At 38.2% G+C, this 8,900-nt stretch overlaps 1 pseudogene; it reads left to right on the forward strand.

Annotated features, from left to right (window-relative positions):
• The first annotated feature begins 1,789 nt into the window (after positions 1–1,789).
• LOC122082124 lies at positions 1,790–8,059 on the forward strand (annotated as a pseudogene).
• The last annotated feature ends 841 nt before the right edge of the window (positions 8,060–8,900 follow it).

The raw sequence follows: 8,900 nt of genomic DNA on the forward strand, positions 1-8,900 counted from the left end.
ATCCTTGGCACATGACGAAAGCACTAAATTCTGCTCATCAATCACGTTTGTGATTCCTTGATTCTCTCCCACCGTTTCCATATTGGGCAGTAAAACCTCCTCACAAGTTGGCCTAACCAAAAAGATTGGGAATCTAAATTTGAATTACCTTCCTGATTAGGAAGGTCATCTCCCACACGCCCCACTGAGTTAACTATACCAGATTTGGGTAACACTGAGTCAACTGCATCTTCAATGTAAGTTGCTCTCGGGATCAATACCGCCCTGTCTTATACTCCCTGACGCTCATCCTCTGATCTTTAATCGACAAACAGAGAACCAATGTCCCACTCATTTACAGAAGCCACAACGAGCCATCCCATCGTTGTATATCACCTTCTGCCTAAAATAGAACTCTTTCATCATGCCTGGCTCTCTATGTTCTACCTGGATTTCCTCAATACAGCTTTAAGACTCCTCTACATCCAACTCAACCAATACTCGAGCATAGTGTCCCAAAATGCCTTGTTTGGTTCTACTATCTAGAGCCACTGGTCTACCCACCACCTTGGCCCCAGACAAAAGGACGTTTTCATGCCACTATTCCAGGGGAAGATTTGGAAAACGAACCCACACAAGCTTCGTCATAATAAGCTTGTCGTGTATGTTAAAATCTGGTTTCCATCTCTGAAACTGAATGAGCTAACAACCAAACTTTAAGGGACTTCGTCGTCATATCTCTGCCATGTCTTCTTCTATTTGGAACTGAAATATAACATAACCTTTGCCAAGAGGATGCATAACAACCTGTTGTTTCAATTTCCACTTTTCTCTAGCCACTCTTCTTAAAACATCCAGCGAATGCAAATGAAAGTTTATGCGACCAAACAAAGCAAACCTGAATTTCTGTCAGACACTCTTATTAACCAACGTCCAGCTCACTGTCCAGCTTGGACGATTCTCTCCCAGATATAGTCAATCCCACAGCTCACAGTCCAGCCCTCTCCAAGATACAGTCAATCCCACAGCTCACAGTCCAGCCCTCTCCAAGATATAGTCAATCCCACAGCTCACAGTCCAGCTTGGAGATTCTCTCCAAGATACAGTCAATCCCACTTGTGATACAAATCACAACAAAATCTTGGATCCTATACTGCAGTGTCTTCTACAGTTGGAATGCCAAAAATTGATATCAGTTATTCTTGGAAGAATTTAATTGTAATCTTTATTTCCATTTTGGTTAAGATCTGATGTAATCTCTACAAATACTGTAAACCTAGCTAATGAAAAAAAGTGAACACAATTCAAATTCAATATGGTATCAAGAGTTCAATAGGCCACCACCCCTCTTCTTCCTTTTTTTTTTTTTTTTTTTCTATTCTTCACCATGTCGCTAGAAACTCCATTAACCAACCTCACCTCTCCCTCTCCCTCTCCCACATCCTCTCAACCAGCGCTCCTGGGAGCTCATCATTTTGTCTCCATCAAGCTCACATCCAAGAACTTTCTGTTCTGGCATGCTCAGATACGGCCCTTCATCAAGGGTCAGAAATTTTTTTGCCATATCGATGGTTACAAAGTGCGGCCCACTGAGGCAACCACTGCTTCTGACTGGGACGATCAGGGCTCCCTGATTATGAGTCTCCTTATATCCTCCCTCTTCGATGAAGTGCTCCCTCTCATCGTTGACAAAGAAACTAGCAAAGACAGCTGGGACTCTCTCTGTTCTGCTTATGGTTCTGCTTCTAACACTAGAATCATGTCTCTCAATCTTGGCCTTCAAGACCTCTCTTAGAAGACTGATGAATCCATGACCAGCCTTATAGAACGAGCCAAGTCCCTCTCTGATGAGCTTGCTGTTGTGGGGTCTCCTATAAAACAATTCGACCTTTGTCTTCACATTCTTTGCGCTCTTCACAAAGATCTTCACGACATTGTTCCAACGCTCCTTGCTCGATTTAAGCCGCTAGCCTATTCTGATCTTCTTGCCGTTCTTATCAGCCACAAGTTCATGAATAAGGCCTCTACTCGTAACACATTAGAGACCGATCCTCCTGTCTCTATAGACACTCCATCAGCTAACATTGCTCAGCATGATGCCTCTTCCACCTCTTCTAACTCTCAATATGGGAAAGGTGGTCGTGGTGGTTGCAGTGGGGGTGGACGAGGTGGTCGTGGTGGCCGTGGTGGCCACTTTCCACAACTAGGCATGCATGTGTGGTGCTCCATCTACAACTGTACAAACCACAACGCCAACACCTGTTATTGCCGACCCCCTACCCAACCCGGCTACCCCTCCCCTCAACCTTATCTTGGCTTTCATCCCAACCCTCGACCAGTTGCTCACTTCACCACCAACCCTCCTCTTCTTCCCACACCCACCTACCCACCTGCTACTCTGACTTGGTACCCTGATACTGGTGCAACCCATCACATCACTCCTAATATTCACTCTCTCACATCCTATGATGGGTACAATGGTAACCACCAACTTCATGTGTGTAATGGTTAGGGACTCTCTATCAGTAATATTGGTTCCTCTTCTCTCCCTTCTCTCTCCCCCTCTCATTCTTTTAATTTATGCGATGTCTTGCATGTTCCCTCTATCAGAAAACCTCTCCTTTTTGTTCAGCGATTTGCTCAGGACAATAAAGTCTTTTTTGAATTTCACCCTTCTCACTTCTTTGTCAAGGATCAGGTAACCAAGAAGATTCTGCTTTCCAGACCGAGTAAGGGGAGTCTCTATACCCTGTCTTCTCCGTCTTCTTCTTCAGTTCCCAATATTGCTGAGTGCACTTCCAGACCAAAGAGTTTTCCTATTTTTAGTCCTAGAAATAAACAGAATATTTACTAAATTTAGTGTGTGGTTATATTTCTACAACTCTTTCAAAGTTTTCAAAAATTCCAAGAGAAGAAATCCAAAGAAAAAAAACCGGAATGGAGAGGACCTAAGAGACTAGCTAGTAGAGAAAATAAGGAATCATTCAGTGAACATGTTCACTTTATTTTCACTTTGATGATCATTGGATCCAATGTCTCCACTATACTTCATATAGCAATAGGGGACAAATAACACTAATAAAAAAATACATTTTTCATTGAACGAACCAATAAATAAATACACAATTGGTATGTGATAATTAAATAGAGTTTTGATTTTTACTCCCAAAAAAAAAAAATCGACATTTTATTTGATTCATTGGGGCTGGAATGATTGGACATTTCGGAATCCAAAGCTAATCTTTTTCCAAATTTGGTAAGTTTTTAATAATCAATTCAATACATATCTAGCCAAATAATATGTAAATCTAATTTATTCTATTATTAAGCGTATCATATTTTATTTTCAGCATTTATTTCCCATGGATTGACCTATAGGTTGGTCATATGATTTTATCTTTTGCTTAACATAGCTATAAAAAATGGAATGGAAAAAAAATTTAAATAGACGGTACATGTTTTAAATTTATTTTCATTAAGAATCATTTGTATAAAATATAGGAGAAAAAAAATGGAAAAATTTACAAACTGAATGGTGCCAAAAAGAGACACAAAACAGCCAACAGGATGACAGAGGCTGACCTCCTAATCCACCGTCTGCATTTCCATCAGCAGAAAAAGAAGATCCAACCACATCAACCAGACATGAGACACAACAAATAGATCACAAAGGAAAAAGACACTAAATCATCCTATATCTGGGATGACCCGAAGCATCCATATTTAGATCCTTCCTGACCAAAGCCAGCCAAGCTGTCATAGGGTCAGAGATATCAAAACGTGCAGCAGACTTGGAAAGAAAGTCAGCAATAGAGTTAGCCTCTCGCTAGCAGTGACTGATTTCCCACTCAACCTGATGTAGGAACCTCATTATTAACCGATATAGGAGTTCTCTCCCCATTAGGAAACTCTATATTTGGTTTACATGATGAGAGTCCCTATTTTTGGAAACTGTATATATGGGCTGCATATTAGGAATTCACAGTATTCCAAATCTGTTTAGATTGACTAGGGCAACCTCTTGTAACATATTTATACTCTCTACATGTGATATGCTTGACTAATACAAGGGATATGAATTCCTAATATGCAGCCCATATATACAATTTCCCAAAATAGGGACTCTCATCATGTAAACCAAATATAGAGTTTCCTAATGGGGAGAGAACTCCTATATCGGTTAATAATGAGGTTCCTACATCAGGTTGAGTGGAAAATCAGTCACTGCTAGTGAGAGGCTAACTCTATTGCTGACTTTCTTTCGAAGTTTGCTGCACATTTTGATATCTTTGATCCCATGACAGCTAGTCGGCTTTGGTCGAGAAGGATCTAAATATGGATGCTTCGGGTCATCCCAGATATAGGATGACTTAGTGTCTTTTTCCTTTGTGATCTAGTTGTTGTGTCTCATGCCTTGTTGATGTGGTTGGATCTTCTTTTTCTGCTGATGAAAATGCCGACGGTGGATTAGGAGGTCTTCCTCAGTCATGTTGTTGGCTGTTTTGGTGTCTCTTTTTGGCACCGTTCAGTTTGTAAATTATTCCATTTTTTTTTCTATATTTTATACAAATGATTCTTAATAAAAATAAATTTAAAACATGTACCGTCTATTTAAAATTTTTTTTCCGTTCCATTTTTTATAACTATGTTAAGCAAAAGATAAAATCAAATGACCAAGCTATAGGTCAATCCATGGGAAATAAATGCTGAAAATAAAATATGATATGCTTAATAATAGAATAAATTAGATTTACATATTATTTGGCTGGATATGTATTGAATTAATTATTAAAAACTTACCAAATTTGGAAAAAGATCAGCTTTAGATTCCGAAATGTCCAATCATTCTAGCCCCAATGAATCAAATAAAATGTCGAATTTTTCTTTTTTGGGAGTAAAAATCAAAACTCTATTTAATTATCACATACCAATTGTGTATTTATTTATTGGTTCGTTCAATGAAAAATGTATTTTTTATTAGTGTTATTTGTCCCCTACTGCTATATAAAGTATAGTGGACACATTGGATCCAATGATCATCAAAGTGAAAATAAAGTGAACATGTTATCACTGAATGATTCCTTATTTTCTCTACTAGCTGGTCTCTTAGATCCTCTCCATTCTGGTTTTTTTTCTTTGGATTTCTTCTCTTGGAATTTTTGTAAACTTTGAAAGAGTTGTAGAAATATAACCAAACACTAAATTTAGTAAATATTCTGTTTAATTTTAGGAATAAAAATAGGAAAACTATTTCCAAAATTTAATGGAAATGAACAGGTATTACTCCATTTAGCATTTTAGCTAGTAAGCAGTTCAATACTTATGTTATCCTCCCTCTATATATATATACTCTGCCAGTTCTCTAAAGTAATATTATCCTCTCTTGTCTCTACTACTCATCATCTCGTAAACTCTCAAGATGATGGATTCTTCTCATACCTTGGGTATACTTGTTCTCATGACTCCTTTCTATATTGGGTTGTTGTCTTCCATAGTGATTTTAAGTGTTCCGGCCTTGGCTTCATATACAAGTTGCAATTTTCCGGCAATCTTCAACTTTGGGGACTCAAATACTGATACAGGAGCTGACTCTGCTGCCTTCTCTCTTGTCACCCCACCCAATGGGGAGACCTTTTTTCACATGCCTACTGGAAGACCTTCAGATGGAAGGCTCACCATTGATTTCTTGGGTAGAAATTAAACTTTGTTTCATTATTTCCCAGATTTTATGTTAAGGTGGGTGGAAGGAACTCCACCCTCACCACTTACACCTAGACATAGCTGGGTGTGAACTCAAGCTGTTTCTATGTGAAAACCCCTTAATATATCAATTCCAGGGCCGATCTGAATCGATCTAGACCTGAATGAACTGGGACTGATCAAGATCCCAATTCAGGTTTTTAAAGCCTGCCACACCAACCCTATATTGGTGATACAAAACCACCTCACTAGAGGTGGAGTGGGGCGAGTCTCTATCCAACCCACCCCATTGCCATTCCTAATATTTGTAAGGAAAACCACAAAATATGTTGCTTTCAAGCCGCTTATGTTGGGAGACTAAAATAGGCCAATGCTATGGGCTATGAAGTAAAGTACTGTTGGATAGATCAAATAATATGAGTTATAGGTAATAGGATTAAGCTTTAAGGAGTCCCCCAACTATACACCCCCCTTCCCACCTGCCTTTTTCCCTTTTCTTTTGAGCTAAAAATCTGCAAACAAAGAGATGGCTACAAGAATCCTATTTTTTCATCGAATCTCTTATTGTTAATGCAAAGGAAATCAAACAGTTATTGACTTGATCATTTTTTTTAAAATAATGAATATTTTGATCAGCTGAAAGATTCGGATTACCTTACCTCAGCGCATATCTCGATTCATTGGGAACTAGCTTCATCCACGGTGCTAATTTCGCAGTATCGGGGGCGACAATCAGGCCGTCGGATAAAAGCCGAACTGGGAGAGGACCCAGCCCCTTCTACTTGGATGTGCAAGTCTCCCCAATTCCAACAATTCAAATCCAGATCACAATTAATTAGGAACCGAGGTAATTATTTAATTAGTTAAAATCCCTCTATAGCTATAAATCATTAAGCAGTACCGGTTCATAAAATCCTATTCATCATCTGTTGATAGGTGGAATCTACACAAATTTGTTACCTAAGGAGGAGTTTTTTGGTCAAGCTTTGTACACATTTGATATTGGTCAAAATGATATCGGTTTGGGTTTATTCAGCAACCAATTTCTAGAGGAAATCAAAGCTGACATCCCTGATGTAATTAACAAGCTCTCCAAGAATATTCAGGTAATTAATAATATTTGAACCGTCTTAATAACCAGGTAAATTCATTATTTCCTAGGCAGTAGTGTTGTTGGTGTGTCTCTCTTGTTGAGGTTCTTAAGTTTTCATTAATCACAATATGGATTTGTATATTGTGTTACAATTGGGCCACCCAGTCCATGAGCAAATGGCTTGTAAACTATATTAGGTTAAACTGAAACTGAATTGTCTAATAAACGGGATTAGATAATGAAATCAAGATCGTAAATTTTAAATTTTTTTTTTTTGATAATTGTATTTTTTCCTTTCTAATTTTTTAGTGAAATTGATGTAAACTTAACATTGAATGACTTAACTTACTATGTCTCCATTTATTGGTTTTAATTAGTTTGTCATCGGTTTAAAGGGTTCAGTTAGGTTTAAACCATTCAACTAAACGATCTCAATTTTGAAACCAACATTAGACCACTTCTTACATGATTTCATGATTTCTGTGTCAATGGCTTGGTTCGGTTTGGATAATTGATTTACAATTTGATTTTCATACCCTTATGGATGGATGTAGTTCTAATTTGCAGGCAATGTATGGTTTAGGAGGGAGATCATTCTGGATCCATAACACAGGTCCTATTGGCTGTTTTGCATATATCCTTACAAACTTTCCATTCAGTAATGCATCTAACATAGATAAATTTGGTTGTGCAACTCCTTATAATGAGGTGTCACAATACTTCAATCAGAAGTTGAAGGAACCTGTTGTGGAAATGAGAAAGCAACTTCCCTTGGCTGCCATCACATATGTGGACATTTACTCTATCAAGTACCTCCTCATGAGCCAACCTCAGGACTTTGGTAAGTCATCATCATCTAAAATTTTAGAGAGAGAGAGAGAGAGAGATGATTGACACATTTGTGATTCTTCTTGCAGGATTTCAGCAACCACTGGTAGCTTGTTGTGGCTTTGGAGGCAAATATAACTTCAGCAATACCGCACGATGTGGGCAGACAGTAGATGTGGATGGGAAACTAACATTCATAGGATCTTGTGCAAACCCTTCTATTAGAGTTAACTGGGATGGAAGCCATTTAACCGAGGCAGCTAATAAATTTATTGTCGATCAAATTGTGACTGGAGAATTTTCAGACCCACTAATCTCTTTACAAAATGCATGCAATAGGGATGAATCTTCTGCATAATCAGATTACCCTAGATAGCTAGAGTTTGATCTATCTATTGTTTGTAATCTGTATCGATAATATGTCATGAAATAATAAAGTCTTTTATTTTTACCCTTTAATTAATTCAAGGAAACAAAAACTCTTAAGCGATTTATGAAGGGATGAAGTTGACTTTGAGAAAAAAAGATGTTCTTAGTCGTCCATTTGAAACATCGCTGACATATAGCCATTTTTTGTTCGTGGAATTGCAACTTTCATTCCATTTTTGGATCCCTATTTATCAAGGGAGCTTAGGCTGCTTCTTCTAGTTTAGTTTCAAGCTCTATACCAACACTTCTTGTGATTTACCGCTATAAAACAATGCATTAACCTCCAAGTAATTGATTCAAGAATGGGACTGAATAACCTCCACTGTTGAAGAAGTCCCAAGGAATAGATTTCCTAGGGACAACCTCCGCCATTGTCTGTGAATCACATTCCACCCACAGCCTCTCCTCTCCTATCTCCTTTACATACTTCGGACCAATAAAAAGGGAGGAGAATTCCACTTTATAGTTAGTCATATTTCCAAGCGGGATAGCATAACTAAATAAAACCAATCCAGAACAATTACGAACCACTCCACCAACCCCTGACAAACCTTGATTTCTCAAGAAACACCCATCTATATTCAACTTGACCAATCCAACAATAGGTCTAGTCCACTTCAGCTCTTCAATTGCAAGAGATATAGAGGTAAATTTTATCTTAAAATCTAGGCTTCTGGATAGAAGGAAATGGACCATTGACCATGAGAGAAGCTCCCTCACGTGAGATGACTCCCCAATATTACTCAAGGCCGCCTTCAAAATTAGACCAGATGGATTCTCGTTCTCATTATATCATCTTCTAATATTTGAACCATCTTAATAACTAGGCAAATTTATTATTTCCCAGGCAGTAGTGTTGTTGGTGCATATC

This window comes from Macadamia integrifolia, chromosome 6 (genome assembly GCF_013358625.1).
Source record: "Macadamia integrifolia cultivar HAES 741 chromosome 6, SCU_Mint_v3, whole genome shotgun sequence".
Lineage (NCBI taxonomy): Eukaryota > Viridiplantae > Streptophyta > Magnoliopsida > Proteales > Proteaceae > Macadamia > Macadamia integrifolia.